The sequence below is a fragment of the Falco punctatus genome, assembly GCF_963210335.1.
Source record: "Falco punctatus genome assembly, chromosome: Z".
NCBI classification, from domain to species: Eukaryota; Metazoa; Chordata; class Aves; order Falconiformes; family Falconidae; genus Falco; species Falco punctatus.
Window position 1 is genome coordinate 5,125,896 of NC_137586.1, and position 7,645 is coordinate 5,133,540.

Genomic DNA, 7,645 nt, shown 5'->3' on the forward strand with positions numbered 1-7,645 from the left:
AATCAAGTAACCATTTTATGGACTACCTTTATCCAGTTGATGGATCAAAGATTCAAAGACATTTAAAACACTTAGAAGACGCTTTCTTTATACATCCTGAAAGTGATAATAATTTTAATAGATTTATGAGAATATATTTGCTGTAATAATTCTATATTTTGGGAAATACTGTAAGTCATTGGATTAGGTGGTGTTCGTCCCATCATACCTCAACCAGTTGCAACCTTGTCTTAATTTTGTTTGTACTAAACTTCAAATGTATTCGGTGAGTTGTTCTTGCAAACAGATGGGGCTTGTGACTGTGACCTGCCACAGCTTCTGTCACGCTGCCTCTGTGGGCTAGGCATGGTTGTAGGTGGATTTACATACATACATAAGTGCTAAGCTAGAGACAGTGATGAGTGATTCAGAGTGATTCCAGCCAGGGCTTCTCGTGCCTGTTTTCCTGTGCAGTCATGGAAAGAAGCAAGAACCAGCCTGCTGTAGGAGCTTAACTGAGGTATGGCAATATTTCCCGTTAAAGGCAAGGAAGTATTAATGTCATTACATTGCCAGACTTTGAGGAGGACATATCTGCAATACTGGGTATAGCTCTGCAGTTCTCACACCGCTCATGTAAATGTGCATTTGCTTCTTGAACCCTCTGGCACTGCTTCTCAGTGAGATATCCCATTATTTCCTCCAGAAAAAAAAAAATAAGGTAAACACACTAAGAGATAAAACATACCCCCGAGGACAGCTTTAGAAAAAGAAAATGGAAATGGATTCTGAACCTGCAAAGCCAAGACTAGTCCCAAACAAGTCAGGGCATAGAAGATGAAAACAAAACCCCTACCTGTGCTTGCTTTAATATGCAAATGAGGTCTAACTCATGGTGCACAAGAATAAACTGTAAAAGGAATAAAGAGGTGTGGAAGCACAGAGCTGTCAAATTCAATACTACGGTCTGAAAGAGTTGAGAAGTCAGGGAATGGCAAGGTCAGTGCTGTTTCTGAATAAGGACAAGGTTATAGATTTGCTGTGCTATCCTGGAAAAATTAAAATGTTGAAGAGCCTATGCTTAGGAATAAAGTAAAATCATTGGCAGTTGAAAAGCTGAACGGCATCGGAAGAAGTGGAAGAGAAACCAGTTTGAGGGGATTCAGGGGAGAGAGAACAGCTCCCACATTAAGATTATTTAATTCAGGTGTTCATATGAAGCTGTATACGTGTGAGTTAGGTGCCTAAGCAATCAGTACCTTAAACTAAAGTCGATGGAGAGTGTGTCAATACAGTCAATAGAGGCTGGCGTAAGATTCAGCTCATCATGTGGTTGCACTGGTTGCCTGAACAGTGTCTGTTCAGCCAAGTGTACTGATGAAAGGCTTGATTCAGTTACCAAAACATTGATCTTTTGTGCCATCTGGGATGCCCTGCACTATTTGAGACATTCCCTGGGGCTGGTAGATATGACCCAGCACCTGCAGGAGATATGTGCTCCTCTAGATGAAAAATTAGAGGCTATGTTTTGTTCTATAAAATCCCAGTTGACTTCTGGTACCCGTATTTAGTTAATCGAATTGGGCTTTGGGTTGTACAGAGATCAGAAATGCTTATTGCATTTGTACACACCTAAATGTAGGTGTGTCAGTCCGTGATCTGAATTCCATTTTAAATAATCAATTATACTGAGATCAATTTGAACTCTGGGCTTCTCATGCAAGTGGGACTTCTAGAAGTAGGAAAAGAGATTTAAGCCTGGCAACAGGATGCCCTCCTTATCGACTGGTGTGTGTCATAGAGCGTAGAAAGGTGATGAAGCAGAACAAAGGGAATGTGTGAGGTGTACATATCTGTGGCTTTAGAAAATAGAATCTGCATTGATACTGGCTCATTTATTTAGGAAGAAACTGGGAGATATGGACACTTAAGGAGACAGAAGTAGCTAGGCAAGAACTAAATTATCAAGACACCCCAAAAATCAAGAAAACAAAATGCTTATATTGGTTTGGAAAAAAAAAAAAAAAAAAAAAAAAAAAAAAAAAGAGGTAGAAAAAAAAAGGACAGGAATCATTGTCTACTCCTTTACCTATTAAAATATTCTTTAAAGGAATTAAAAATTGTATTTTCTGTGAGAAAATTTCAAATTTGCTGAAAAACTTCTATTTTCCAAAGAAAAATAAATCAAGAAAATTGAAAATTAGAATATTCTTTCAGGACAGTTCTGATGTTACTTTCTCCCTGTAAAGGTAATCTATGGACAATTACTTCCACAAAATGAAAGAAGATGATTGTGTGTGTGTGTGGGGATTTCCACAGTGATTTGGGGAACTCCTCTCCCCTCTGAAGGAATTAAAACTAAGGAGCTTGGTCTTGTAAAAGAAGCTTTTCCTATTTCTCAGACAGTTTTACTGGTCAGTGACGTTGTCATTCTGCTGTGCCAGTCATATGGAAACAACTGAAGCATGATTTGTATTTATAATTATCACGTGCTACTGTTGGGGAAGGAATGGTTAGATTCCCCAGTTTGAAATGTTCCCTACCTGTGACATGTCCTGTTCCTTTGGCTTCTTCTCTACAGCAGTTTTGAACAGGTTATTTTTAGTCTTATTATTACTTCTTGCTGCCTGTGCTTTCAGGTTTCCCTCTGACTTTAATTAAAGTGTCCTTAGGCTTGTGCATGTAAAAAGCTAACAAGTTCACCCAGTCAAGATCTCTCCTAATTACAATGCAAAGTAGGAGTTCAAGTGAGGAGAACATCAAACAGTTTGTATGTGACATACGAGAACTTGACACTGTATTTTGACAGGCCTGTTGTAGAATACATGATGCCACTAAAATACGTTTTAAAAGGAATATCCCAGCTTACACATCAGCCACCAAACGAGCCGATGGTGCAGAGAGCAAGCTGTACAACACGCTGTATAGAGCAAAAGACAGTGTTTGGCATGTTATTGATGTGTTATATAAACAGTGGTGAGATCCAAAATACGATGACTTTGGGGTTTGCTTCTTACGTGTGATGTCATTTAGAGATGAACCAGATCTATAGGCCAGTTCTTTGAATCTGGATGCCTACAACATAGCTGCTCGATGGAAGATTAAGCCATGGACCTTCACCACTAACAAACAGAACCTGCCATAGCATGGACGAAACAGTGCAGCCTTTCTAGGCAGGAGTAGGAAGTGAGCAACCACTTTTTCTGTGGATGTGACACTGACAGAAGGCACAATGCAACCTCATTGCATTCGGAGTCTATACACCAAAACACATTCTTTTCACTCCTATTGCCTTTATGATCACTATAAGCTGTAGGTCCCAGAGTGCAGGTGCTTAGAAAGCCAGCCTGTGAACCCAGCATGTGCCTTCCCTTTAGGCTGCAGTTCATCCACTCTAGGTTGAGACTGATCATGCCAAGAGGTTTAATTTTTTCCCATTGCTTCTAAGATGAGCTAAAGGTGACTAGCTTAGATGTCAACACTGCCAGCATCTTTACTTGGTCACAGGAATTCCACCAGTGTGCTGTTCCCTCTGTGTTTTTGATGTCCTCTCTTAAAATTCTAACTCTCTGAGTAAGCGAAGAATATGTAAACCAGTTGAGGAAGAAGACAAGCTGGGACTGGAAGAAAGGACTGTGGACACAATTAGCACATAATCAGAGCCAAAACAAGCAGACACTTTTTACTGTCAGCTTTTCTCATTCCACAGAACATTTGTTGCTATTGCTAATACTGGAATTTTCCTGGAAAATATATTGTTTGGTTGAGGTCTTGAGATATTGCAAATAGGATGGAGAAACAACACAAGACGTGTGAAGAAAACATCAGTGAAAAGTATGAGAGATTAATTTCCTGACCTTCAGCTCTAGTCATAGCTCACCATCGTCATCAGTGCTGTGAGTTCTCTGCAGTCAGAGCTGACACGACGATAGCAGGAATGGGTGAGTCAAGTCCCGTGGGAGTGCCGATGACTGTACAAGACTCCTGCATGACAAGCACCTTTTATTTCACCATTCACAGCACCACTCAGCACTCATCAGTGACCTCTTCAGCTGCAAGATCAATACACTGAATGATAAGATGTGGAGAAAGGAGGAATGAAAGAGAAAGAAAGAGCAGAAATGTATAAAAGAACAGAAGGGGAGGGAAGGAATGGGGTCTGCAATGTGAAAAGGGCACTAAGGTGTTTTTTATAACAGCTGCACAGTCAGTCATGCACCTTTTTGGTCAAGGGTGACATTTCCTGGAGATTCCCATAGCATCTCAGCTTCAATTTCTGCATTCCACTGTCAATATGAAGGCAATGTTAGTAAAAAAGTTATTTAATACAGTGCATTGCAGCTTAAATATTTTTTTAAATATATGTGTTTGGCTGCAGAACATCTGAACTGCCAAACAACCACTTGTCTGAGCAAAATTTTGGACTGAACAGTAGAGGTAGCCTGCATTGCCTGACAATTTAGGCCAAAAGGAGGCAACAGCCACCAAATTTTGCTGTCTGCTCATTCCTGGCTGAGAAAAGCAATAATTTTCTTAGAACTGGATGCAAGTACAAGATATGCTTGGAGGCAAAATAATGTGCAGAGACTAGAAACACAGTGTCTCATGTCTTAGAACATCTTAGGCATCCATTATTAGAGCTGCATTTACCTAAACGTATTTCAGAGTGAATTGTCTTGTAAGGAGTGTATGTAGACAGCGTTGTAGTTATTGTAACAGCCACAGGGCCTCCCTGAATGGCATAGCACAACATACTGTGCTTAATGTTGACACTGTTCAGTGAAACAATTATTACAATCAATTTGACTTCTAATGTGACTTCTCTTGTAAATCTCTGGGTCATTAACTTTAACAACATCAATGTACTGTCAGTATCCAATTCCACCAAATTAGTGTCCGAGGTAATAGGAGAAGGAATGTATTAATGTATTATTGGTGACTAATAAAGACAGCAACCCTCTAATGTGCTATGAAGAACAGCTGAAGCATGCAAGGGAAGAGGAAGCAGATGAAGTCAGGGCAACAGACACATTTGGTGGTATATGTCAGGTCATCAGATTAGGTGTTAAACAGCTTAACCTTTTTACCATAGGCTCAGGAGGACCAGAGATGGGGCTGGGTCCATGGCATATGACAAATGAGCAATGCAGTTCATTTGGGGCTGGGCAAAAGAGCCCTTCTTCACAAAGCAGCGCTCCATGTTCCAGCAGGTGAAGAGCAGCATTGTGTAAAATCATATGGTTGTACTAGAAAGAAAGGGAAAATATCCACGACTGTGAAAGGATTTCATTTTTTTAGCCCCCATTGTGCTCCGTAATGCAGCTTGCACTTCAGACAACTGAAGTTGTGCTAGGCTGATATAAATAGGCATTTGCATCCGTGCTGTCCAGTTTATGTTCCAGCTTGCAGGCTCTAAGTGACGTCTTCTGCTACTGTTTGAGACGGCCCTTTATTAAGACAATAGGTGTCACAGCCCGTCACATCCAGCATGGCAAAAGGAACACTGAGCGCTCACGACCCAGCAGAAAGGGTGCACCAAGGCTCCGGAGGGAGCAGCTGAGTGAGTGGGAAATCCCACTGACATCCAAGTGTTGGGAGAAGCTCCGTGGTTGAAGTTGACTCCTGCCAGCTTGCATTAGCGGAGATTAGTGTGGTGGGTGAACATAGCATGATGCAGACAGGATTTGGATCCACTTTAATGCCCTGCGACATCGGGTTTTACCTATAATTACTGAATGGGCAATATGTTCCTCTTCCAAGAAAAGCTGTATTGAGATGGTTGATATAGCACAGAATAATGCTTTAACACACATCACTCAATACCAACAAGGAAAGGCTAAGATAACATTGTTTTCACCCCACACTCCCAAAGACATTTATAAGTCATAAACCAAAATTACCAGTTCAACACCAAAACAGAAAACCTTTAAAATCAACCTTTCACAGCAGAGGAAAGGGACATGAAAGTTTAGTGACAAGTTTAATCATGAAGGCAACACTTCTTGACCAAGATAGATTAGGCACTTCATTTAGGGGTTGGTAGGATTACTGGGTTAATAACTTTTCCTATAGAAAAGGTCTATAGGAATGTAAAGTTTACCCTATAATTAGGCTTCTTGTCTTTGGGCTGAAAAATATTCCATGTTCTGGCAGGGCACTGTCCTTGATGCTTAATTTCTATTCTGCAAATACATACACAAAGGTAAATAAAACCAATAATAATATTAATATTGATGATGATGGTGATGATGATGAGAATAAATAATCCTGATATTTTGATAAAGCAGATACTAAATACATAAAAATACAAACAATTCAACAAGTTTTATATTGCTGAGAACTTATGTCCTGCAGAGTTGATCAAACCCTATGCTTATATATTTGCTAAAAATTCCAGTTTTCTCCTATCATGAAAACTTGATGAAACATGTAATTGAAAACTCATAATGAAAGAAAATTTAAGTATCCCTACTCAAAAAAAACCCAACCCAAAACTCTACTGTGATGGTCTGATACCAAACCTATCAAATAGTTTCCAATATTATTGGTGAATCTTGGATGAGGCTTTTGTACAAGGTTAAGCTTATCATTAGTGTCATTAAATGGAATTAGTTTCACCTAGCTTCAGCCATCTAATAGGTTAGGAGTCTCTACTGAGATAATGAAGCACTCATCTTCTATAACCGGTAGCTTCAGATAAATCCCCTGGGGTGCGGTGTGGGGGCAGAAGGGGTTGCAGTTACTGAGGTAAGTAGCTGCAGGGAAAGGACCAGGTATCTCTCCACGTTGATGGAGGAAGAAACTGAAATGACCAGGTTAAAACTCATTAAATCTTTGACTTTGGTACAACTAAATGTGAGATGAGTCATACTTCTTCTGATCAGTTAGCTTGTGAGGTGGGACAGTGGCATACCATGGAGTGCTCTTGTAACAGGCACAAAAATGTATTTGTACCTAATTAAAAAATATTATAGGAGGAGGAATAAAAGGTGGGACATGCTTTCTTGTTTACTGTACTGCCATGGGTTACCATTTTGATTTTATCCCCCTCCTGGATGCCAAAGTAACACAGAGTTTACCTTATCTTCATCTTTCTTTCCTTGCCTTTTTTAAAGCTACAAGAACACGGAGTTTGACACTTGTATTGTTTTGCCTTGGGCTGTGTCTGCAAGAGAAAATGGAGGCAATAGCTCTACTTTCAGCAATGGGTAGCCTAAGAAATTTTTGTATTCAGGAGGATCTGATGAGGCAGGAAGTTTTTATTTCTCCAGGCCATTTCCATGGCATGAATTATGAATATAATGGAAATGTGGCTATTACACATTTGAGAACGTGTTACTGCATAAGATCCACAAGTGGGGAGAGGGAGCATCATACACAGCTTTAAATTATGTGAAGAAAGAGTGAATTTCCAGCACGTGTACAGATTATCATTTTGGTTTGTATCTCTATAATTTAAACACAACAATTCTGGTTGGTTTTTTTTTCATAAAAATATACAGGATGTTTTATATATGGATTAATCAGTATGCCTAATGTCATAACTAATACCTAATATTTGGTATGATTTTTCTTCAACCTAATACTTTATGAACATTGAGTGGCATCATCTCTTGTGATTCAGTCTCTCTGCAGTACTCAGGAGCTGCAAAAAGACCTGAACCCA